We start from the raw sequence: 26,026 nt of genomic DNA on the forward strand, positions 1-26,026 counted from the left end.
CTCCTTCCATCCGGGTCCCCACGCTACCCTTCCTCCAGCTCCTCTCTTTAAAGTCCCCCACCCCCCTGCGTTGTCCCCGCTCCAGCCGCACCTCTCCACTATCGGCTCCGCCCTCTCCGAGGTAGAGTCCACTTTCCGCAGAGCTCCGTTCTTTTCCCACTCTCTCTCCCATTGGCTGCTGCTGGGCCGAGGAAAGGATTCTTGGTCCGGGAGAGGGGGCGGGGTTTCGGGCTGACTCCGCCCAGTTCGGGCGGGGCGGCGCCGGCTTGCGCTCAGGCGCTGGGCGGCGCTGCCTCAGCTCTGCTCCGCTGGGGCCGCAGCTCCTGCGGGGGTGGGCGACCGCGTTGACAGCGGCGGGGGTGGCGGCGGCTGCGGCGCGAGGCTGAGCGAGCGGCGTGCGAGCCGGGGGAAGAGGAGGAAGTGGAGCTGCGGTGCGGAGCCCCAGAGTCGGCTGCCGCACGGAGGTCTCCCCCATTTTTCAGAGCGAGCCGAGTCTGGACCTAGGAAGACTTCCCCGCCCGGCGCTGGCGGCCGCTGCTCCTCGCAGGCGTCCTGACCTACCCCGCCTGCCCCGGCCCTGGATTCCGCGCTGGGACGCTCTCAGCCCTGCAGTCCGGCACGTCGTGGCCGCCCCCCCCCCGTAGCCCCCGACCCTGATCCAGTGCACCTGGGCGAGACGCTCCTGGCCCACCCTACGGGTCCATGGCTGCGGGCTTATTCACAGCCTTTCTATAGTGTGCGTCGGAGTCCCCAGCTCTCCGCCCGGGCTTAACGCAGGGTGTCCCCAAGCCCTCGACTGAGTGCAAAGGAGCCCGGACGCCCCCAGCCTCTGTCTCCCCTAGACCAGGACTTTTAGCTGCCTCCGACCCGGTGCTGCTTCGGACTTGGGACGTTGCGAGCTCCCGGGAAGCCCCGGCCGGGGTTCAGCGCCGCGTGAGGGGTCCCAGGCGGGCTGGACAGTCGGACTGAGCCGGACCGGGCTGGTGCTGAGAGTCGAAGCTACCACTTGCCATCCTAGGCGAAGGGCTTGGCGCTTGCCCCGAAGAGGACCCAGGGGCCCCTCTGCCCCGGCGGCCGGCGGGAGCCGAGAGCTGCAGGTGAGAGAGCCCCGGATGCCGGGGCTAGGACGGCTTCTGACCCCATCCGGGCAGCGCCGGGGCCAGCTGCGGGAGTATGCCGGGCACTAGCTGAGGCTGGAACTGGCTAGGAGGGGGCGCGGGAAAGGGAGTCGGGAAGGGAGAAAACGGGCACTTATCGAGCGCCCATTGTGTGCGGGTCCGCGCCCCACCCTTGCCGGAGTGGTCCCTTCATTAAGGCTCACTAATAACTCGGTGGGATAGAAGGTGTCCTGTACATTTATGGGCTCTTACAGATGGGGAAACTGAGGCTCAACGGGGTTGAGTGACCCTGCTCTTTCCACTCTGGGGATGAGACTGTGAGGAGGCTGTGAGTGGAGAGAGAAAGAAGCAGAAATTGAAGAGTAAAAGAAAGGAAGTGGATAGCCTCTAGATAGGAGGTGGGGGAAGGGGTAAAGATGGGGCCACTGGGGCATCCTAGAACTGATCCTGAGGCTGGAAGTAGGTGGCTTCTTCGGGTCTCCTCCCCCCCAACTCCATGGGTATGTCACATCCCAGGAAAGGTGACCCAGAGTTGAGGGCAGAGGTGGGAAGCTTCCTACTTCCACAGTTCCCTTCCTGTGGGCCCAGGACCGGTGAACAGCGGCCCCTGGCCCTTGCCTGCCATACTCTAGGGTCTCTAAGGCACTCTGGAGGTCCTGAGACAGTTTATCTGTTGGGGAACCTCATGTAGAGGTCCCCAAGTTGGACAAGATGGACGAGATGAGTCCCCTCAGGGCTCATCCAGCTCATGTTTTTCACGTTACTAAGGGTGGGGTGGGTATCCAGGGGTGCCAGTTGTCCAAGGTCCTAAAGCAGTGAGTGAGGGGTTGAGCCACAGGTACACTTGAAAAGACATCCTTCAAGGTATCCATTCCGCCTCTCCAGTTAGCAACTTCTGGGTGGGTGGCTGAGGTTTTCCCCAGCCCTGATGTGAGGTCAGGGTGACTACGTATGAGGCTGTTGTGAGAGTCTGTGTGGTTGGTGCTGGGGCCCAAGACATGCCAGCAACCCCATAGCCTTTGGCCCAGACTAAAGGTCTGACCTTAGCCTCTCCTGGCAGAGGAACCTGCAAGACGCTGCTGACCTAGGAGGGGAGGGCTTGCTTTAGGTATCAATGCTGGGGCTGCCAGGGCCAGGGGTGGGGGGGCACAGTCCCAGGTGTCTAGATTCCCAGGCAGGGGCTCCTTCTACTACCCCCCCGGGGCAGTGCAGGGAGAGGGGTGTTGTGAAAGAGGGCTTGGCCTGGACTCTGTAGGCTCTTGTTCTGGGTTGGAAGGGGGAGGAGACATGGCCCAGGTCTGAGCCCTGTGGCCTTGGCTGGGACTAGTTAACCCCTGCTGTGCCCAGCTTCCTGGAGTCTAGGGGAAACCACCTTGGAAAGCACCTGGGAGGTGGAGGAGGCTGGAGAGGTCACCCGAAGGCTGGAAACTCAGTCCTTGTGGGTGGAGGGGTCCAGAAACCTCAAGAGAAGGTGACTGAGGGGCTTGGGATTCCCCCTCCCCATGTAATCCATGGGGATTCAAATTCTCCTAATAATTCCTGCCTCTAAACAAAGCTCTTCTTTGATGAGATAATTTCACACCTGTGATCTCATTTCATGGTGTGATGGAAGGAACCTGGAGTGTGGCATAACATTACTGGGGAGCCACCTGGGACCTCTCAGATGCATTCATGGTTCCCAGCCTCACCTATAAAATGGGGTCAAGGCAGGCTGTGGGCTGTGTGTTATCTGTTCAGATAATGGGGCCGTATCCGGCACACTGTCAAGTGCTAAAGAGTTTTTGTGTTTGCCAAGACTGGGCTTGTTATTCATGACTACCTTGTGTGGGAGACTGAGGCTCAGAGAGGTGAAACCACTTACCCAGGGCCTTTGAGTTTGCTTCAGGAACTGAGCACCAACTGCATACCAGGTGCCCTGGAAGTTACCCAGATGGAAAAGGCAGTGTGGTGACTAGCTCACAATTAATTGGGTGGGCTAAGTGGCATGGGCAGATAGTAGTGAGACAGACCAGGTGGGCATAAATCCGCTCTACCTCCCACTGGCCATGTGACACTGGCCAAATCACTCATCAGAGCCCCAGCTTCTTTTCTATACATTAGAATTCCTCTTTTATGAGGTTGTTGTGAAGATTAAGTGGAATATAAATATACAGTGCTTGGCCAAATATCTATTTCTTTCCCTATAAGGAAAAGAAGCCTAAATTTTTACCAGAAAATATGGGAAAATTCTCAGACTTGCCTTAGGATGCAGGCTACTGCTGCCGGCGCACAGACCTAGGCTTGCTCAGATGGGACTCCTGTGTGTCAGGCTCCCCTGTGCCACTTTCCTGGTCTCATAGCCCTCTAGAATCTGCTCGGGGACCCTGGTAACGAATCTGGATTCTGACCTCCCACCGCAGGGCCAGGGTTGGGGGGAACTGGTGTTCATTCCCTCTGGCTCATTGTCTGAGCTCCCTTAGGCACAAAGGTGCAGTGAATAATTTATGGGTCCCCTCATTGCTGGGAGGCAGGCTCAAGGAAATTGCTCTGTGCCCAGCCGAGTTTCTGAACCCTCTTCCTTACCCTCCCACCCCTAGGAGGTGGGTAGTTCTAGTTAGTGCCATAAGAAGTCTTGGATATGGGGAGAGGGAGGCAGGATGGGAAGAAAGTGACCTATTATTAACCCTGGCTCCCTCCTGTTGGGGGGCCCGGTGGACCCACAGGAAACAGTGGAAACCAAGCTAGCTGAGTTAGGGTCTCTTGATTCCAAACAGGTGATGAGAAGTGTCAGGGCGAGGCCCTCGAGGACTGGAGTAAGCCTGGAAGGCTTCATCAAGGAGGAAGGTGTCTGGCTGGGGCTAGAGGCAACTTGCTGTAGACATCAGTTCAAGGTTGAATCCTGGCTGTGTCATGTACTCACTGTGAGATTATGAGCAAGATACCTGACCCTGCCAGGCCTCCGTTTGCTCCTCTGTAAAAGGCAAGGAGTTATGGGTGACTGTAAGGTCATATATGAAAAGCACGTGGCACGACAGGTACTTAGTGGAAAGGGTACTTCATCATGCATGTGAACCACGGGTGAGCTCACAGCAGGGGAGACGGAATGGGGTAGTGAGCAGAGAGGTGAGGAGGATGCTAGGGTTTATTGGGTTAGTGAGGTATAGAGAAGAGGGGTGAGTGACAGATGGTTAGAGGACCTTGAATGTCAGACAGAATTCACATTTCAGAAAGCATCGTGGAGTGCCCACTCCGAACCTTCTGAGGCTCCTTCTGGCCTGTAAGATGGAGACCAGGCCCCTTTTTGGGGTATTCAAAGCCTTGCCCACTGTAGCCACTGCATGGACCCCTGGCTCATTGCTCATCCCTGTATCCTAAACACACCACATGTGGACCTATCACTGCCCCTCTGCTTGTGGGGTTCCTCTTGTCAGAACCACTATCCCTGCCTCTTTTCTGTTCACCTCTCCACATGTCGAGGCCCAACTCCAGTCATAAATTACCCAAGAAACATTCCTGAATTACCCAACCCTCTGGTCATACTGCCTCGGACTCTTCAACACTTCACAGTAATAAATAACACCCGCCATTGCATCCTATTTTACAGATTGCAGAATGCATCCTCAGACTCATTAGTAATACTATGGTGATGATACTGACAGTAGCTAAAGCTTTGAGGACTTATCATGAGCCCGGCACTGTTAAGCGCTTTACAGACACTCATTCACAACTCTGGGAGGTAACTGTTGTCACCTCCCAGAAACGGGGGTTCAGAGAGGTGCATTGTCTTGCTCAAGGTCACACAGCTGGACAGTGCGGAATGAGGAGTCAAGCCTGAGGTCCTATCTGTGACTAAACAGACAACTTGATAGCTGTTAGAAGATATTCTGTCTCCTTAACTCTGCCCCAGCACCTTGAGAGCATACTTTGCATGTGAAAAGCCTGGAAATGAGCCTCCTTCTCCAAGGCTGAGAAAGGCAGTGCTGGGGTGAGCATGGGACCCAGGAAGGAGCACTTGGCCTGGCATCCAGGGCTGCGTGACTGGGGTGAATCAGTCCCCCTCTGTGGTTCTGTTTTCCCACAGGTGAGTGGGGTGGTGTCCGAGCTCTGGGAGCGCCAGCTTCTGCAGTGTCCTTTGTGACCCTGGAAGGTAGAGGAGGAGACCACAGCCTCAGGGCCAGAGGATGTGGTGTGCTGGGTGGCTGTGATTCTTGGCCCAGTTGCTGTCTGGGCCAGCAGGCCCTGTAGTTAGCTGCTACTTTCCCGAAGAAGGGTGGTGCCCTGGATTGCTCGCAGCATGGTCATTAGCTGGGCAGAGAAGACTCTGTGATTGGGAGCCTGCTGGGCCAGGCCAGGCCAGCAGTGCTGGAGGCAGGCTGGCCTGGCCACAGTGGGGTCATTGGCAGGGCAGCTGGCAGGGCAGCCGCTGCTCCTCCCTCTGCAGCCTCCAGGGCGGTGGCAAGTACCCACTGGGCACCAGAGCTTTGTAGGCCAAGGTGTGCCTGTCCTCCTGTTGGGGTGGCTGTGGGAGTGGAGCAGCGAGGAATCTAGCCCAGCTCGAAGATGCCTCCTCCAAGAAGCTTCCAGGGTCCCCGCCAAGCAGGCAGAATCCTCCCTCCTCCTCTGCAGGTCCGTAGCCCTCACTTACTGACTGCGGCCTGTCGGTTGGGGCTGTGTAGGTCTGCTTTCCTCTGTGCTCATAAAATGGCGCTGCTAGTAGGTATTGTGCGGGTTAAATGGGACGATGGGAGGGAGGTGCTCCGTCAGCCTGAGTCCACTTACTTGCCCATCCTCTTGGTAGCCTTGTGAACGAGGGACTCAGTGGGAAGCTAATTGGAGAGTCCAGCTATGGTGCCAGAAGGGAGGGTGTGCCAGGTGACAGGGAGGGCTTCCCAGAGGAGGACGCTTTGCTATCTAGGGAGGACTCTGTGTCAGATGGGATTTACAGAGCTGTGATTTCTACCACCTTCCCAGTGAGCAGGCAGTTGAGAGACGTGGAAGACTTTGAGCTAAGTTGAGGGCAGAGAGCAGGATGTCCAGGGACCAGGTTATTCTCAGGCCTTAGCAGCAGGAATGACCCAGTTGGGAGGAGCCGTCTGGGTCCAGCTAGCAGGTGCTGGGCAGAGTGGGCAGAGGGAGTCCTTCCTTAAAGGGAATTTCTGTTCATTTGGGCATTTCTGTTCCTCTCTCTCTCTCTCTCTCTCTCTCTCTCTCTCTCTCTCTCACACACACACACACACACACACACACACACACACACAATATGACATGATTAGAAATTTTGGTCTGTGGTGCAACCAGACATTAAATAAACACACAGATATAAAACTTCCAAATTGTGAAGAGTGAGCTCCTGAGGTGGGGACCGGTCGTATCATTGTCTGTGGATGGTGGTGTAGGGTAATGCTCAAATCACAGCCCGAATGCACACACTAACTGTATGACTTGGACAAATGATTTAACCTCTCTGGGCCTCAGCTTCCCTGTCTGTAAAATGGGACAATTATAGCACCTACTTCATAAGGTTGTGGTGAGGATTAAGTGAATCATACTCGTACATGTAAAGCATTCAGGAAAATACCTGGCACTTAATAAACACTCAATGCACATTAGCTGTTGTTGTCTATACCTCCAGTACCTAGCAGAGCACCTCAAAGAGAAGAGGTACTCGGGAAGGGCATATGGAATGAATCCCAGGGAAAGGGCAGCTGCTCTGTGCAATGAAAGAATGAATGGCCCAGTGAGGAGGGGAAGACACAGGAACAGTGACAACAGAATGTGGCAGGGAAGGCCAGGGACTGGGGTGTCCAGTACTGGGTGGGGAGGGAGTCAGGAAAGGCTTTCTGGAGATGAATTTGAAAGTATCCTTTAACATACGCATGTGCATACGTGAACACGCACGCACCTTGCACCTCGGCACTGCTGTGCGGTCCATGCTAGGAATGAGCTCGGAGGGGAGGGAGTGGTTCCTGTCTCAGGATAGCTGGCCAGGGAAGAGCTTGGGCAGACCCCAGGTCTGCTGGACTCCACAGGCCTCCCTCTTCCCACCGCCTCACGCTGTCTCGCCATCTGTGACATTCTCCTTTGAGGGCACAAGGAAGGCAAGACGGCAGGTGGAGAGGAAGTGTGGGCTGCGGTCTGATCGTCCCAGCTCTTCCCAGGCCTGGGACCAAATCTCCTCCAGGAAACAATAAACAGGCCTTGCTAAGAGTTCTTTTATATTCTTGCTCCCGAGGCACACCCGCCAGCAGAGGTGGTCTTCCAGCATGAATCCTGCAGCTGTTTAGCTTTGAATGAGAGGACTCTATTATTAAAAAAACCTCGTCATGATGAATTCCTCTCACCCTCCCACCAAAGAGGCTCAAAAGAAAGTTCTTTTTCCACTGACAAGGGAGCCAGGACCCCCCAAGTACCTTAAAGGGGGTCACCCCAGAGGCGTCCTAAAGTCAGTATCCCCTTCTGCTGCTTGCACTTGTGGCTGGCTGTGGGGACTTGAGGACACAACCTTGTCCAGTATATTTTGCCTGGTTTTTGCCCCTCTTGTCAAATGGGGCCAGAATAGTAAAGCTCTTTTCTCCCTCAGGACGTGTGCTTGGGGCGCTTGTGAGGTGGGAGAGGCTTCGGTGGGCAGCTGGTCCTGTGGCTGTCAAACTTTGCTGCGCACATTAGAATCATTTAGGAAACTTGTAAAAGTCCTGCCTGGGCCCCACCCCACCCTCCCAGCAAGACCCAGGCATCGCTACTGTGTCAAGCAGCCCAGGTGACGTCAGCGGGCAGCCAAGACTGAGAATCCCTGGCCGCCTTTTGCCGCAGGCCTCCTACAGCTTCCGCAGGATGCTACCTGCACGTCTCCACGCCCAGGAGCTCCCAACTCCCTCCTCTGTGGCACTGCTCTCCCTGGGACCTCCCTGCCTGGAGAAGCAGGGATGGGGAAAGACTTTACAAGACATTACACCTAGGTTCCAGCAATTCTCTGCGGGGGTGTCTTCTCTGACCCTCGGTGTCCTCATCTGAAAATAGAAGTCACAACAATCTCTCTCTGAAAGGGCCACAGAGACCAAATGAGGCCATGCACAGAAAGCAGCAGCGCGGTGCCTGACACGTCAGCAGTGAGCGGTAGCCGGTCACAGACACAGGCAGAGCCAGGCTGGACTCAGGCCCTGGCCTCCCCCCACAGTGCCATTTCTCCTGACAGAGCCACCTGAGGCTGGGTCTCGGAGATGGCTGGTGGAGGGAGGGGTCAACACCCAGTCTTGGGGCCCTTCCCTGTCCCCCTTGTCTCTTAAGAGATAAGACAAAGCAGCAAGCATTTTGTTTTGCTTGGTTTTGTTTTAATGGCCCAAGTGTCAGCCTCTCCCTAACAATGAAGCCTTGTCTGAAACGGCTTGTTTTTCTAACCGGACACCCAACTGCACCGCCCGCTTGGGGCCCCGTCCCACCTGGGAGAGCTGAAGAATGTCAGAGGGCTCTTTTTTTTTTTTCCTTTCCATCCAGGGGAGGGGACTGGGGAGACACTAGAGGCCTCTGTCTGGCCCTCACCAATAATTGACCCTGCTTGTGTTAGCGGCCTCTGTTGGAAGCTAGTTCACTAAAATTATTTCAAGGTAGTTACCAGGATAGGTTTGGGAGGCATCAAAACTTGTGTTTGAGTCATTTAACACTTACTGGCAATATGACCCTAGGCGAGTCATTTCAGCTTTTTTAGCACCAGTTTTCTCTTCTGTAAAATGCATAAATAGGATGTACTTCCTTGGGTTGTTCTGAGAAGTGAATGAAACGCTTGGTGTATAAAGCTCAGCGCCTACCCTACAGTGAGCGCTCAGAAACTAAGCTCATCCTCCTTAGGAGCTGAACTCTGCTCTGCCCCTCCCTTGGCTGGCAGGGTTCTGCTCCCTGTGCCCAGCCTGCTCCCTGTGCTGGGCCAGGCCCAGGCTGAGAGCGTGGAGGCCTGGGCATCCTGCAAACCTCTCTTCTGTAATCGCTTGTTCCCTGCGTATGTAGAGGAGGTTCTGAGGGCTGTTGATACAGTGCTTGGTCTGCTCTGGCCCAGCCAGAGAGCACATACCGCCCGGGGTGGACTGCTGAGGCGATAGAGGTATAGCAGGGAAACAAAGGCGAGCACAGCACCAGGGCTAGCAGCCCCTGCGAGCAGTTCCGGCCCAAGAGGAAGCTGCACAGAGAGGAAGTAAGTGGTCAGCTCTCTGGACAGGGGTTGTGGCCTGCAGTAGAAGGAACCTGTCCACCTCGGGGACCTAGGGGGCAATAAAACCTCAACTAGCTCTCTTCCTCCCTCCAGTCCCCCTTTGGGGCTTCCTATTGGGTGAATCTACACAGAAACCAGAAGCATGGGGCCCAGTGCCGTCCATTAGCTTCAACCTCTGGGGCACCAGGCAGGACGGAGAAGTGGACCTGGAAAGGCAAACAGGAGGCACTCCTGCCGTCTGTTGTTACTTGGGTATACCCCCTATGAAGGGGGTCTCCACTCCTACCCCAAAGACAAGCCGAAAGTTTCTAACCACCCCTGTCCTCAGAGAGGAGTTCTGGGGTATGCATCTTTCCATCTCTGCCTCTTCAGAGATGTCTTAGCACTCCTTCCGGACGGGTGCCCAGGCCTCTGTCCACCATGCCCACCACTGTCCAGCTCCCCCACCGCTGGTCCTGAGGCCCTGGCTGTGAGTTTTCTCCCGCCTGATCAGCTGAACAACCCGTGTCTCTGTCCGTCTTAGGCAGAGTGAGCAGAGCTTAGAACACAGGCTCTGAAACCAGGCTTTCTCCTGAAATCCTAACGCCACCGTAATGTGGCTGGGGAACTACACAGTGTGCCCCTTACTCTCTCTGTGCCTGGTGTCCTCATCTTTGAAGTGGAGATAACAGAGTTCCTCAGAGGGTTGTTGTGAAGAGTAAATGAGTGAATCAATGTACAGTGTTTAGGACGGTGCCTGGCCAGCAGGAAGTGCTCAGGAAGTGATAGCCTTCACCGTCACCACCAGTGAGACCGCGGGAGCCCAGAGGGCACCGTGTGGCCAGATCATTAGTTTGAGGAAGGGGACTGTTACTGCCCTCAGTCTAGATTCTGCTCCAGTGAGGAGGCTCTGACATGCTCCCAGTCTTGCCACATGGTGGACACTCACCTGTCAGCTCTTCCACCCCCCCCCACCCCCACCCCCGCTCCCCGACCCCCAGTCCTGTCTTGCAAACCGTCTCTTGTGGGAAGCGGCCTCTCACTTTATCATAGCAAGCTGCAGTTTCCCCGTCTGTGAAAGAAAACAGTTGGACCAGACATCCCCAAAGTTCTGCGCCTGGTGCTGGGAGGAAAAGGACTCAGGTTGTCCTTACCCTGCAGGAAGGAGACCTGGAGACTGGGGTGGTGGGAGTGGTCAGGGCACAGTCCAGTTTTCTTCCCCACGGGCCAGCCTGGGCAGCCATGAGGAGGAGCTCCGAGGAGAAGGAGAAAAATCAGGGAGAACGGGGCATTTGAAATGAGTCTTGAAGGTAGGCCAGGACCTCACTGGTCTAAATTGGACGGGAACAGCATAGTAGGAAGGGGGCAGAGTAAGCATGAGGCAAGGTGGTGTGGCCCTAAGGCTGCCTCAGGGAATGGGGCGTGCTGCCCTCAGGGCACACAGCAAGCCCTCAAAGGTTTAGTTTCTAGAATCGGGCAGGCTTGGGTTTGAATCCTGGCTCTTTCTTACTGGTTCTTTGGGCAAGTGGCTTGGCTTCTCTGACGTTTCATTTCACCACCTGTAGAAGGGGGGCCAGCCTCACAGGGCTGGGGCAGTGCCACGCAAGGTACTGAATGTGGCTGGAGGACTCAGGCTGCCTGCCTCTCCAATGTGGGGTTGCAGAGACCCAAGGGACCTGCCTTGGTCCATGCCTCCTCCCCCAAATCAGGCTGCAGGTGGCTTCTCAGGTGGCCTTGCCAGGGACAGCCTTATCTCTGGAGTGGGGTAAACGTCATGGGTAGGCTGGTATCAGGTGAGCTCAGGTGCACCAGCTATGCGCTGGCCCTGATGGAGCCACCTGACACGCTCTCCTCAGAGCTGGGTGGCCATCGGCAGCTTGGAGGGTCATTCTTGGGCCCACATCAGCCTCTGACCCCCAGAATGGGCCATGCTGCCCTGAGCTCAGGCGGCCCGCAGGAGCCTTTGAAGACAAGGTAAGGGGAATGTGAGGCCATGCAGGGGTTCCTGGGCAGCCCATGATAGGGGCCTGCGCCTGGGCTTTGGGGAGATGGCTTGGAGCACATCGCACGGAAAGCCTCTGTGAAGCCCCCAGGGTATGATGTCTTGGGGGGTTAGGCCTAGAATGCAGAGACCTTTCTTTGGAGCTGGCCACTGCTGAGCACTCCCTCTCCTCCATGACAGGAATGTTCTGGCTTCTCCAGCAGCTCACCCAGCTGTCTGAGGAGGAGCCGTGAATGTGGGTGGCTGTGCCTTGATCCTCAGAGACCTTGTTGGGAAGGGAGGTTTGTGGGTTTCTCAGTCAGTCCTGGCTTTGAATTCCAGCTCTGCCTCTTTTGAACAGAGCTTTGAAGACATTGGGCAAGTCACTTAACCTCTCTGAGCCTCAATTGTTCACCTGTAAAATGAGAGCGTAACACTTACCTTCTAGGTCTGTTTTGACGCTAAACTGATATAATGGATGAGATAGCATCTTGTATTTTGAGGAGACTCCATAACCACCATCATCCTGCTCCCTTTCTCTGTGTACTATTTTAATAGGTAGGAAGTTCTTCTTTATGTCTAACTTAAATCCATGATGCTGCTTCTGGAACCTCCTTCTCTTCTTGACCGAGCCCATCGTCTATGCAGATGTACCCCATCAGTCAGTACCTGAAGTGAGTGAGGCAGGAAATGGAGCAACTGGATGTTGGTTTTCACCGTGTGGCTTGGGGCCCAGCTGTCGATGGCCAGAATCTGCTGATCGGCGTGGAGTGGGGCTGGTGCATCATCTTGACTGTTTACACTGCTCTTCCTCTCTGTGCTCCAAAGGGATGACTCTGGGGCAATGGAGAGAGCCCTGGGTTGGACCTAGGCCTGGGTCCCAGCATCCACTTGACCCTGTCTTGCTGTGTGGCCTGAAGCTAGTTGGCAACCTCTCTGAGCCACAGTAGGCCTGTGAGGATGCCTGTGCCCCAGGGCCCGGTCTCTCCAGTGAAGATGTATACATTTCAGCTGGAACACCCTTTTTCTTCTTTTCTATTCTTTTCTTTTTTTTTTTTTTTAACTTTTATTTATTTTAAGTGTGTTTTTCCAGGACCCATCAGCTCCAAGTCAAACAGTTGTTTCAATCTAGTTGTGGAGGGCGCAGCTCGCCCTGGCGGCAGGGATAGAACTAACAACCCTGGTGTTACGAGCATCGTGCTCTAACCAGCTGAGCTAACCGGCTGCCCCTGGAAGACCCTTTTGTACCTCTCCCCCACCTGGGCCCCAGAGCCTGGGAAGCAGGCAGGCTAGTGTCCTGCTGCTGGCCGGTGGTGGTAGGAGCTGGGTCTACCTCTCAGACCAGGGCTCCCATGGGCAGCTGGTGAGTTGGGATCCCTGGGGGGTGGGGCAGCACCTTCCTCCTCAGACCAGGGATTTTGAGAGTTTGAATCTCCTCCTCCACACCCAGCTAACATCATCCAACTCAAGGGCAGCTGAGTCCCTTGTTGGAGTAGCTCCTTTCCCACATGAAATGTGCTTTAATCCCTCATGTTGTGCGTGGGAAACCCGGGGCTCGGACAGATGAGACGACTGGCCTGAGGTCCCACAGCCTGTCAGTGGGGGTGCTGGAGAGCCCCCATGGGCCGTGCCGTCTGGGGGCGGAGCACAGGGGAGCCAGGTGGTTACGAGCCAGGCAGTTTTCTGGTCTGAGGGGGAGACCTGTATGCTGGGGACGTTAGCTGGAGCTCTGAGACAGCCGGCTCCTTTCCCTGGAGACAAGTTGGTTTAAGGAATGCAGGAGGTGGAGGGATCAGGAATCCAGGAGTTCTGGGTTGCAACCAGTTCTGAATGCCCCTGTGAACCTCCGTGTTTGGTTTCGTGGGGGAATCAAGACTTCTTTCTTGTTGGCTTTGGACACATAATAGTTTACCTTTTATAAAGCGTTTTGATATCCATGATGTCACTGAATCTTCATGGCAATCTGAGAGGTGGCACGGGACTTGTTTGGGAGGGCAAGGATAGTGTGAGCTCTGGAATCAGACAAACCTGGTGTTAAATTCAGCTCCCACCAACTCTCTGGCCTCAGGCAAGTGAGTAACCAGCTGAGCCACAGTTTGCTCATCGGAAAGGGTCCGTCATTCCCCACAACAGATAGTTAGCAACAGCTGTCTTGCTGGCTGTGCCCATTAGGTGAGATAAGGCCTTAACCACTGGTCCAGTACCTGGTGCCATGCAGTAGTTGTCATGATTTTTATTATCAGCCCACTTTCCAGATGGGAAGGCGGAGGCTCAGAGAAGGAAGTGATTTACCCGAGGTCAGGTAGTGATTTAGCTTGGTCCTCCAGACTTCCTGTCTCTGGCTTTTCTCTCCAACACCTCCCTTTCTGTCCTTGAGTGACCAAGCGACCCGGCACCTCGTGTATCTAGTCTTCACAGAGTGATGCTGTCTGAAGAGGCCTTGTGCCCTCATGCCCATGCCTAACAGCACTTGCCTGGCACACAATAGGCACCTTAAAAATGTCTATGTAAGTAGTATTATTTTTCCAGGCAGCTAAGGCTTGTGCCCCTAAACCTTCCTTCTGCTCACTATCCCCTTTAAAAACAACCCTTTAATCATTTTGGTTGGAAACCTTCATGAAAAGGATTGATCACTTCCTTTCCCTGCACAACGCTGCCCCAGTCAGCCTCTCAGGGATGGGCCTTGGGAACACTGACGGCTTTGCTGGCAGTGCCGGGACCTGTGGGCCCTCACACCCACTGACTCCGGCGGCTGCGGCTGTTCAGCAAGAGTTTCTGCCTTTGCCAGTTTCTGGCTCTTCTCACCCTGATCCTTCTTTCTGCTGCCCACAGACCACCCTCCAGCAGCCCGGAACCAGTTTCTTCTCCCCTCTTGCATGCGTGTGTGGTTGTGTGCATATGTGTGTGTCCTTCCTAATCTGCTGCTTCCACCAGTTGGGGACTGAGAATGGGATAATTGGGCTTGCGAATTGGGTCATTCATTCATGCCTGTTCAGCCAGCCATTGTTGGTCCTGGGTCTTGCTAGGGATTAATCTCCCCCACCGTCCATCCATCCATCCTGATTGGGGACCTCTGCCGTGGCTTGTGATCAATGAAGACATGACGACACACCCTCCCGGCAGTGCAGGCAGGGAAATAATGATGTACATAGCAAGTGCCAGTCCAGGGTTTTACCGCGTGTCATCTGCCTCTGCTTCCATCACCACAACGAATCTTCACAACAGCCCTTGAGAATAGTATTATCGCTGTTTCACAGACGATAAAAGCATAACTCAGCAGGATCAGGTCCCCTATCCAGATGCCAGCAGTGAGCCCAGTATTTGTAATTGGAACTGAGGTCTCCAGCCTGGCCTGTTATCTGTTCCCTCTTCTCTGCTCCATTTGTGAGCTGTATGATGCCCCATTCATTTTCTGCTTCTGTCACAAAGGATCGTTATTGGTGGCTTAGGTCAGACCTCTGCCTCTGTAAAATGGTCAGTGCAAGGAAGTGTGGCCTTGGCTGGGTGCCAGCCACCAACGCCCTAGACTGCACAGACCTTGTCCTGCAGTGGACCTGGGCACGCCATCTAGTCCCCACTTCCCAGACTGTGTTCGGAGGAGCCCTAGTTCCCTGGAATGGTAATGAGTCCAAGGACACATGGCCATACAGAGTCCAGAAATGCTAGGTTACGTAAGTCACAGCAGGACTTCCCAAGGCCTTTAATGTGTCGACATGAATTAGGGATCCCTGACAGGTGGCACAGTGAGCAGCCAGCCTTCCCCAAGCTTGCTTGAACATGCAACGCCTTTGTCACATGCATGGTCTGGGGCTAATAGTCTAGAGAAAACACTGCAGGAAGAACTGACTGGGAAACCCTCACTGTCCCACTTTGCACACAGAAGCCTCCAGCTAAAGCTTGTTTCTTGACCAGGGCTGTTTGCATTTTGAGAAGATCAGAGGGAGCAGAATTTAGCCCCAGGGAAGAATTGATAATAACGGTGGAGTTTCAGGCAGCAGGGAGAAGGGGAAGGTGAGGAGATATTTTTATTCTTTCATCCACCAAAGGAATCTCAGACATCTACTGTGTGCCAGGCACAGAGCCAGCATTTGGAAATGCCAAGAGGCATCTGACTAAGAACCTTCCATTTCATTTCTCCGTGCCCACTAAGGGTTTTTAAAGAAAGACAAATACAAGCCTTAAAAGGAAGAAATTAGTTTTTAAATTGTTCTGGGTCTGTGTGGTGGTGGGTGTGCGACACATTTACTCAGTTCAGCAGAGCTGTAGTCCCGGGTGCTAAGGAGTGTGTGTGAGACAGTTCCAGGAGCAACGACCCTGGCAGACTGCATGGGTGTCATAAGGGAGGTTAAGCTGTGGGGAGGCTCTGCAGGGCGCGGGAGGGAGGGAGACCTTCCCTGGGATCACCCAGAGCTGAGGGGTGGGGAGAGTAGCAGAGGGGGGAAGCGGATTGAGGCCCTGCAAAGAGGGCAGAGGTTACCGGTGGGGTATTGGGGGTGGGCAGGCTCGGGTCAGCTGAGAAAGGCATTCTTGGAAGAGCAACAGCACAACAAAAGTCTAGTGGTAACAACAGGTGGGTTACATCTTCAGGACTCTGTAAGGAGCCTGGGGTGATAGGGACAGAGGGAGGAAAATGGGGGGGCAGTCTTTTGAGATGGGCTGGAGAGGTTGGCTGGGGCACCTCCTAAGGGTCCAAACACCACCTGACTGGGAGTGCCTTGAAGACTAGACCGGTGGCCACAGTCCCTGGCTGGCACCTGGTAGGTGTGTGGACTGAGGGGACTCTTCCACTAGACGACGTTGGACACGTCTTTCCCGCCTCTGAAGCTTGGGTTCCTCGTGCTCGTGCTCGGACAAGGTCACCTAGCACATCCCTTCCAGCTCTGAAGGGCTCTCAGGAATTCTGGCGTGAGTGTTGGGGAAGACCAGACCGTTTCGCACCCAGCCTCCAGGTCTACTGGGGTGCCCTAGTGGACCCTGGGTAGGGGGCAGCCTGTTTGCTGGGGCAGCGGTCAGGCCGGCTCTGCTAGCGGAATTCACTCCTCTTTCTCTCGTCCTTCAGCGGTTGGCCCACTGAGCTCAGGATGAAATGCCCTGGTGTCCTCTCTGTCCTCACTGATGGCTCTGCCAGGGCCCCAGACTGTGATTTGGGGGAGAGGGGAGTGGAGCCAGGCTGGGGTTGAGGGTTGTGTGCATGCAGCAGCTTGGTGCAGGGTGAGAAGTTCTGCTTCTTCCTTCTCTGTGAAAATGGGTAAGTTACTTTACCTCTCTGAGCCTCAGTTTCCCCATCGGTAAAATGAACACAATGGTAACTCCCACCCTAGGCTTTTGTGAAGATGCAATGAGATCCAGTTTATGAAAGCATATGGTAAATTGACATAGCCCCACGCATGTAAACCGTTTTTGTTGGTAATAATACCGGTCCAAGTTTCATAACCCCTCAGGCCTCTGGCCGACTCACCCCTTTCCCGGAAGGGGTGGCTGCTCACTAGTCGCTGTGTGGCTTCTCCTACTGGGTACATTTTATCCAGGCCAGAGGGAGAGGAGCCCATGAATTATGTACAAGTTGCACAGGCAGTTCAGGCTGTGTGTTTGCACTCTTGTGTCTGTGTGCATTTAAGTAGGAGGGAAATCAGCTGGCTGGGGCCAGATACTTCCCCCTCCCCAGCAGAATCCCAGAGGCCTGCAGAGTGTGGGGTTTGGCCTCAGGGGAAGGGTGGGAGCACATGTCAGGAATTCCCCCTCCCCAGCTTGTCTATACTGCTCACAGGCTTGTGTCCCTTGTAGCTGGGTGTTGGGGGGCATAGCGCCTGAGGGACTGAACAAGGCTGTCACCCCTCCATCCCCTCTATTTCCCAGTTGGTGCCGGGTGGTGTCAATCGGGACAACTCCAAACTCTGGTGTGGGTGATGCTTTATTTCAACAGAACCTGGGGCACCTGCTCTGGGAGGCCGGCAGCCTGTCACACAGAGCGTTTGGTGAAAGCCACCCTGCCCAGGATGGGGTGCAGGGGGACAGGGCTGGGCTGTGCCCAGCACCCTTTCCCCCAGGGGTCTGTGTGTCCCTCTCAATGCCCTTGTTCCTGAGTGGCTCCCGGGTGGTGTTCTGGACCCACCAGGGCTGGGGTTGGGGGCAGGCAGCTGGGCTCCGCTGGCACCCAGAGGCATCACAGATGCTCCCTCTGCTTGGGTTAGCACGGGGTAAAGGGAGGGGCTGGGGCAGGCACAGAGAAGGCTCTAAAGGAGTATCAGTGTCAACTTAAGCAGTTTGTTGAGAAAAGAGCCCGGTGAACATAAACATCAGTTCTCCCCCATCTTAAAAAGGCCTGACACACTTGGGTTCCTGTCCCAGCTCCGCTCCATGCCTGTGCAACCTTGGATTTGTGACATAGCCACTCTGAGGCTCAGCCTAAGCCAACTTCACAAGGCTGGTGTGAAGTCAAATCAAACCACCCCATGGGTGGGACTCTCAGTGGGGTTCCAGGCACATAGTAGGCCACCAGTTTACAGAGAATCTAATTCCTGCCCAGAGCAAACAAACTGGCTTTTTAGATACTTGACCTGTGGTCTCTCTAAGCAAGAAAAGGAAATTTCTGTTAACACGTTGCGTACGGATCACGAGAATCTTCATGAGGGATTTAAACCCCGCCATACGCAACGTGTTAAGCTCTGTGAAATGGTCCGTGCAGCTTAGACATGTTCTCAACTTATGACCCCAGGAGAGGAGCCTCTAAATCACCATGGTGTGGGGGAGCTTCACTCTGGGCCCAGGCAAAGCCAGGCTGCCCTAGGGGTGAGTCCCTGTCTCCCTGTCCCTGTAAAAGGGAGGTAAAGGATACCTAACTCAGCGCTGTGAGAATCAGGTGCGAAATTATCTATAAAACTCTGTTGGAGAAAAAAGAGCAACTGATACACACCGTGTTTCCCCAGTGATAAGACGTAGCTGGACCATCAGCTCTAATGCATCTTTTGAAGCAAAAATTAATATGAAACCAGGCATTGTATTATATTATATAAGACCCAGGCTTATAGTAAAATAAGACCGGCTCTTATATTAATTTTTGCTTCAAAAGACACTTTAGAACTGATTGTCCGGCTAAGTCTTATTTTTGGGGAAACATGGTAGTAGGTGCTTGGGGGAGTCTGGGGAGGGCAGCCCAGGGTGCAGGCCAGTGGCTGAGGAAGCTGAGGCTGGATTCCCTATGCTGGTGACAGCAGGCTCTGTGACAGCCAGCCGAGTGGAGCCTTATTTGCTTTCCTTAATGGACAGCTGGCTAATTAGCCTCTGAGTATTCCTGACACGTGCCCATGGGCACGTTCCTGACACGTGTCAGGGTCAGCCCTTGCCTGACCATGTGGTGCTCAGCTGCCAGCCTTGGGCATGAGGCTGTGACCCATTGTCCTATCCCTTTATTCTCAGCTCATCCCTCAGATGACCTGGGGAGCAGTTGCTGTGCTGGGGACTGAGGGAGCAGGCGACAGCCCTGCCCCGAGAGCCCTGGTTCTGGTGGGTAGAAACGGGGAATCCAGGAATCCAGAGGAGGATCACAGGTGGGGACCTGGCCAGGGAATAGGGGACAGTCAGTGGAAATGATTCTGCCTGGCTCTGTCACCAGTCCCCTGTCCCCTGGATCACCTGACCTTTCTCTCGGGGCCTCAGTTTTCCGTCTAAAAGGGAATGTTGGAAGAGGTGGTCCTGGGACGCTGTGGCCTAAAGTGGAGCAATGCGAGTGAGGAATGACTTCTGAAGCCAGCCAGACCTGGCATACTCCCCCTGGCTCCTCTGTCTTCCAGCCATGACCTTGCGCAGGTTGCCCAGCCTCTCCAGGCCTGTCTGACGGGTATGCTGGCCCTGTGGACGCCCTGCCCACCATTGTCAGGTGTTGGTGGGCCTCAGCGTGTCATCAGCCTGTCCCTTCCTCCTTTTCCTGTTTCTCCTGCAGTGCCCCCGAGGTTCCCCAGGAACTCTTGCCTCCAGCAGATCTGGGGGGGCCGGGAGTGCTGAGTCCCTGGGGCTCAAGGGTCATGGTGGAGCTGGCCACCCTCTACCTCCTAAAGGGAAGTGGAGGTGCGCACACAAGCCCAACATCTCAGGTCTTTGTTGGCATCTTGGAGCCTTGATTCACTAGAACCATGGAATCCTTTTATTCCCACATCTTAGAAGCACCGGATCACGGTACCTTAGAATCTTGGTCCTTTGAAATCAAGACTTTGGGAACCAGACTGGACATGGAAGTGACCTTAGGGGTCATCTGAGCCAGATCTCTATCCAGCCCCTGCAGGCCCCCCGGACACCCTGGTGTGTGTGTGTTTAGGGGGCTTACTCTGCAGCCCCCTCATGTGGGCCTCAGGCTTCAGTCAGGTCCCAGGGCTGCCCACCCCCTCCTTGTGGTCGGGATTGACCCCCAGTCCCACACCCCTGGACTGGGGCTGGTAGTGCTGAGCGGCTGCAGAGAAAGAGCTAGGCCTGCTCAGCTAAGAATAGAAGGCTTTGTGCGACTTAAGTAGCAGCCTGATCCTATCAGGCCTCCCAGCAGGGCCCCAGGGAGCTCATTAGCAGGATCTGGGGCACCGTGGGTCCTCCTGGGTGGGGGAGGGAGAGGGGAATGAGGGTGCTGGGGTGGCCACTGGGTTTCCCCGGACTCCTCTCTCTTGTTTCCACCTGATGATGATTTCACTCTTACCATCAAGCAAGGCTGCTTGCTGCTCCTTCTCCCTGGGGATGGCTGGGAGCAGCACCGGCATTCTTGGGGGATACTCTTTTCTGGGAAGAGTTCAAACAAACAAGTGGGCCTCTGAGAGGAACGAACAGATCAGTGAAAATGGCTGTTGTCTTCAAGGAGAGAGCTGGTGATGGCAGTCATTTATTGAGCGCCTACTGTATGCCAGCCCCTGGGCTCAGCGCTTTGTGCTCTTGACTCTTCTAATCTTCACCAGGGCACTGTGAGAGGTGTCCTTATCCCCGCTGTGCAGATGAGGACACTAAGGCCCAGCTAGTACTTGGCGGAGCGGGCATTGGAACCAAAGACAGGCCCCCCCTCGTTCTTTCTAGGCGCAAAGGATTCCTGAGTCAGGGGAAGAGGTGAGAGTCAGAATTCTTGGAGAGAGCCCTGGACATGAGGACTTTGTCACTCAGTGCAACGATTCATGCTTTGTCCCAGGTTAGAGCCTGCTCCACTTTTGGCAGCCGGGAGTAGGAGAAACAGTACTGGGCTGGGAGGAGGCATTATAATCCTATCACAAACATAGACATAAAATGTATGTCTTAAACATAGTAGGTACAGGCTCCTGTTTGTTGAGTTGGAATGAAACGAAACCTCCTGAGAGGGGGTCTCAGATTCCCCTCTGAAATGGGCAGAGGCTGCTTGGGGCAGGATCATGAGGCTGTAACCCCTGATTCCGGGTCCCCCTCTCTGGTGCCTCCCACCTGCCCTGCCCCTCAGAGGTTATTCCCAGTGGGAGAATCGAAAGGAATCGTGGGTCATCCTCTGATTATCCAGATGGGAAGACTGAGGCCCCAGCAGGACAGAAACTAGCGCAAGGTCACCCAGTAAGTGGGCCTGGGAGCACATAGTAGGTGTTCAAGAAATCCCTTCTTGACTAATGCCTCTTCCCCTCCGGGGCACTGCTTCTGTGTGGAGATCTCAAAGGCCTGTGATGGGCTGGGAGGTGGAGTCAGCTGGGTCCTGGGAGGGAGGCGGAGACTGAAGGCGGGAGTCTCTGTAGTGCCCTAAATTCATCTCGGCCCAAATCCTGCCCCCCTCAAATGCCCCTTTTTCCGTGAAGCCTGCCTGGACTTCCCTCCTTCATATTCCTCCTAACCTCCCTCTCTGCTCTCAGAATGGGAATTTTTTTAACTGTGTTTAAAAACCACACACATACAACATAAAATGTACTGTCTTAACCATTTTTAAGGGTACAGTTCAGGGGTGTTAACTAGGTTCACATTGTTTCACAACAGGTCTCCAGAACGTTTTCATCTTGCAAAACTGAAACTCTATACCCATTAAACAACAACTCCTGTCCTCTACCCCCCACCAGGCCCTGGCAACCACCGTTCTACTTTCTGTTTCTATGAATTTGACTACTTTAGATGCCTCCCGTAAGTGGAATCATGCAGTATCGGCTCTTTTGTGACTGGCTTGTATCACTTAGCATAATGTCCTCCAGGCTCACCCGTGTTTGCTACGTGGTTGTAGCACATGACAAGATTTCCTTCTTTTTTAAAGCTGAATGATATTCCACCGTGTGTATATACCAGATTTTGTTTATCCATTTGTTCGTTGTTAGACACTTGGATTGCTTCTACCTCTTGCTGTTGTGAGAAGGGTGGGAGTGTTGAAGTTGAGTGGCCCTGGGTTGGATCCTGGCTTCCAGTATCACCTGAGTTGCAAATCTGAGTCCTGTGTCCTTGCTCCTGTGCCTAATGGGGTTGCTGCAAGGATTAGAAATTGCGCTTGTCAAAACACCTGGTGCACAGCCAGCTCCCGTGAGTGTTCGGTAGGATTCATTCTCATTACCCACTTTCCTTCTAGGGACAGATCCCTTTGGGGATTTAGAGGACCGTGGACTATTGGACCCACATAACCAAACTCACCTCAACCCCCATCTACGAGGCCAGCTCAGCATCTGGTGAGTCTTAGAACAGTGGAGCTGGAGAGCCCCCCTGGGCCCAGAGAGGGGTAGGAACTTCCCCAAATTCACACAGCCAGTCAATGGCCCTGCCAGGTCTCCAACCTCCCTACCTGGGGACCTTCCTGCTGCAGTCCCCAGGATCCACAGGCCTTGTCCTTAGGAGGGACTGGCTTTCCAGGGTCCTGTCTAACTCTGCAACGTGCAGGGTTGGGGGAGGTGGGGAGCAGGGAGATGAGCTCAGGGTCCTCTGTGAGGGCAGAGGCAGGTGGCATCTGACAGGCACCTCTGATCGTCACCCTCTCCCACGGCTGTGGACACTGGAGCTGCCTCAGTGACAAGGAGCTCATGTCAAGTTCATTTGCATGGTGCAGGCTTGTCTAAGATCCCTGCTTTGCACCTGGGAGGTCACTCTCTGCTTTCGCTCACTCAACTTGTATTTGCTTATTCCTTCCCGCTGTCATTTATTCAGCAACCACTCCCTGGGACCTGCTGTGGGCCTGGAGACCAGTCAGACCTCAGAGGCAGTTAGTAGGGCATAGTAGTGAATAGTGTGGGTTCTGGGACTAAACTAACTACCTGGGTTCAAGTCCTGGCTCTACCAGTTACTTACTAGCTCTGTAACCTTGGGCAAGTTGCTTAAGCTCTCTGTGCTCAGATTCCTCTCTAAAGTGGAGAAGATGTCCCAGTTACTGTTGTTACATAACAAATCACCCCAAAACTTAGTGACTTTACATAACAATCATTTTATTATCTCCCAGTTTCTATAGATCAGGAATTTCAGATGGGCTCAGCTGAGCGGTTCTGGCCCAGGGTTTTCCACGGGGATACAGTCACGGTCAGATAATGGCTAGAGCAGCGCAAGCTGGAGCAGCTGGAGGTTGGCCAGGCCTCTCTGGCTCTTCATGTAGTCTTGGGGCTTCTTTCCGCTCCGTGGCCCGTCTGGGCTTCCCCACAGAGCAGTCAGATTGTATGCATGGTGGCTCAGCGCTCTGGGGGAAGTATCCCAGTGAATGAGGCAGAAGCCGCATCACGTTTGGTGACCTGGCCTTGGAAGTTTTATAGTGTCACTTCAGCCATTAGTCCTCAGCTCTTCCAGATTCCGCGGGGGAGGGGATAGGGGGTGACATAGACCCTGCTTCTCCGTGAGAAGAGTGTCAGAGTTTCATTGTAAGAAGAGCAATTGGGATGGGAGAGATCGCCACAGATGTATTTGGAAATACAATCTGCCACAGTTGTGAGAATTAGATGAGTCAAAACGTGGGAACTGTCTAGTATAGTGCCTACGCTTTATGGATAAGAGGTACTTGCATATATGATCAAAAGTAAGGGTGATTTTGACCACATGCAATTTACTCATGATATGCTGTCTTTAGGACCTGACTTCCACTACAAACGCCAATTCACTGAACTGCAGCCTTTCCCATTTGGGTATTGAGGGATCTGTAGGAGTTCACCAAGCAGAGACAAGTGGGAAGGCATTCCCTGCAGAGAGAACTAGCTGTGTAAGGGCGTAGAGTTGCAAAATGCAGTCCCCGGGGGCAGGGACTTAGTTTCAGGTGGCTGGGGCTACCCTGAGGTGAGCAGGGGGAAACCAGGAAGGTGCATTGAGGCCAGGACGACAAAAACTTCACATACAAGGTTTGATCCCGTAGGTCCCAAGGAGTTCTTGGCCATTTCTCAGGTAGCAGTGTGAAGGGCTGCAGTGCCCTACAGGAGAGCCGCTTCTGAGGCAGAATCAGCAGGACTTGGGGAGGTACTAGACTTAGGGGGTACAGGGAGAGGGCAGAGGGATGGAGCTCAAAGCCAGGTGTTTGCCTGCGGCATTTGCATCAGCTTTGCGTGTGATATGCGTTCCCAACCTAGCTGGCTTTCCCTCACTTTCTAGTATGTTGGGTATTTTGTGATTTTTCTCTGCTCAGATCAGCTCTCCTATAGGGGAAGGTAGAGGGCTGGAGGGCGACTGTCTTGGTAGACCAGGTCTGGAGGAGCTCAGCAGCTGACTCTGGGTTAGTAGGCGGGGCCTCCTCTTCTGCCCCCAGCACCGCTGTGGAGAATAGCTCCTGCGCCCCTAATGGTCTCCCCTTCCAACACCCCTCCCTACTCTGCAGCCTTGCAGGGTCCAACTGGAAAAGATCCCAAGGGTTGTGGTATCCAGCCCCCCTCTCATCATAGATGGGGAAACTGAGGCTCAGTGACTTGCTCCAAATCCCACAGTAAACGAGCCAGCCTTGTTTGGGGATGTCAGGCCCCTCACATCACTGCAGCCGGGTGCAGTGGCCCTCAGGGCTGCCTGCGATTCAGGTGGGGACTGGTGCTCTGGAGGGGCAGCGTGCCTCCCTGTTAGACCCCCCCACCCACCCACCCCTCCATCTGAAGCCTCTTCCCAACCACCCTCAAAGGCGAGTGCTCCCTCCGGAGGGAGGTCGTGGCTAGGAACATGGTTTCAAGGAAAGAAAAGAAGGGCTTAGCAGCTGTGTGGCCCTGGGAAGGTTAGCTTGTCTCTCTGAGCCGTGGTTTTCTCATCTGTAAGAGGATCGTGAGAACACAGACCCCAGCAGCAACTTGTCTGGAGGATTGAATGAATTCACCAGTGCTGAGTTCTCTCTGATGATGATGCTTCATCTGGGAAAGGGAATTGCCGGGGTCAATCGGAAGGGACATTTGAGCTGGGATTTGGAGGCAGGGCAGGACGAGGGCTGGGGAAAGGAGGGTGTCTTGATCCTAAAAGCTCTGAGCTGTGACTGGGCAGGTACAGCCCTCCCCTTGGATATGAGAAGGGGCCCAAGGGAAAGATTGGGGTGGGATCCAGGCAGGGTCCCCTTTGGGGGCAGCCTCCTCCCCTGGCACTGAGAGGGAGGGTGAGATGACGGAGGGCTTCCTGGAGGAAGAGTTTGTGGCGACTGAGAGGGAAGGAATGGCTGAAGCGGGCAGAGTTCCTCCAGGGCTGTGCCCTGTCCTGTGGGCTATTGCCCCCTCTCCCTGAGCCCCTGCCCGACAGCTCTGAGAACCAGTCTTGAGCCCTGGCCAAGATAATCTTAACTCCTGGGCCCATGATGTCTGGAGGCTGGTGCTCTCAGGGAGGCAGTGGCCGAAGTCCATGCCGCTTCCAGGATGCTGTGCTCCTGTGGGCCTGTCTGCACATCTGCGTGTACCTTCCCGAGCCATGTGCTTGTGCCACGTGCCCGTGTTTATTTACCTGGGACTGTCTGAATCTGCACTCTGTGCACTGGCTTATGTCTGCCTGTACGTGTTTGTGTGAGCAATTGCACGCATGTGAGGGGGCCCCTTATCTCCCTCTAGGCCCCATGTGATCTTGTAAATGACAGGCAGGTTAGAATGCCTCTAAACGGAGACTAGACCAAGTTCTCATGGGTTTTAAGTGCTGAGGAGGGGCAGAGCAAAGGGAGGGTGGGGCTGTGCGCCGCAGGGAGAGCCAAACCTCACCAGTGGGGAAAATTCAGCAGAAACACAACTTCCCAGGTTTGGGAATCCTTTTCTGGAGGCCCCTCTGTGCGAAGCTCGGGCTGGGTGCTGGGACCCTGAGTCAGGTCAGACGCTGCCCCTGCACTTCCGGAGGCAGCCGGAGGCAGTGGGATGTGTCCATGCAACTGGACACTAACATGGCTGATGAACTGAGGGCTGTTTGGGCCACTCAAGAACAGGACAAGGCATGCCCAGGTCTGACGGCAGAGTTAAGAAAGGCTTCCCACAAGGGCAGTTTGAGCCAAGATGTGAGGGATGTTTGGTGAGAGATGAGAGGAAGGGGTGGAGAATAGAGCAGGGCTTGGTGCCAGATGGGATTTCAGGGTTTGAGGACGAGGGAAGTGGGGAGGGTGATTCTCACCTTCCAGGCCTGGAAGACTGGGAGAATGGAGGTCACTCGAGATGGGGGAAGAGGGAGGAGCAGGTTTAGGGGAATGCAATGGGTTCCCATTTGCACACTGGATGTGAGATGCCTATGGGATGCCCAGGCAGGGTGACCCGAGGTTCATTGGGTACTCGGCCTGGAGCTTGGTCTAGGCGGAGACAGGGGTGGCGGATGATATCGCCTAAGGAGAATGTGAAGGCCAGGCAGGGGAAGGGGCTTAGGATAAAGAGCAGCAGCGGGGGCCTGGGCAGAGAGAGGAGCTGGGGCTGG

The 26,026-nt window shown here is 54.6% G+C and overlaps 1 protein-coding gene across 8 annotated transcripts in view; it reads left to right on the forward strand.

Annotated features, from left to right (window-relative positions):
- The first annotated feature begins 271 nt into the window (after positions 1-271).
- Positions 272-26,026, forward strand: part of GDPD5 (glycerophosphodiester phosphodiesterase domain containing 5) — an 87,224-nt gene continuing 61,469 nt past the window's right edge. For 2 of the 8 annotated variants that reach the window (XM_019726456.2, XM_019726460.2), the window contains exon 1: positions 272-1,097. The gene's annotated coding sequence lies outside the window, so the exon portion shown is untranslated. Of the gene's footprint in view, positions 1,098-11,126; positions 11,251-21,788; positions 21,886-26,026 lie in introns of those variants that run through there. The other 6 variants (XM_074335756.1, XM_074335758.1, XM_019726455.2 and 3 more) reach the window with 6 other exon arrangements.

This window comes from Rhinolophus sinicus, linkage group LG06 (genome assembly GCF_036562045.2).
Source record: "Rhinolophus sinicus isolate RSC01 linkage group LG06, ASM3656204v1, whole genome shotgun sequence".
In the NCBI taxonomy this organism is placed as follows: Eukaryota; Metazoa; Chordata; class Mammalia; order Chiroptera; family Rhinolophidae; genus Rhinolophus; species Rhinolophus sinicus.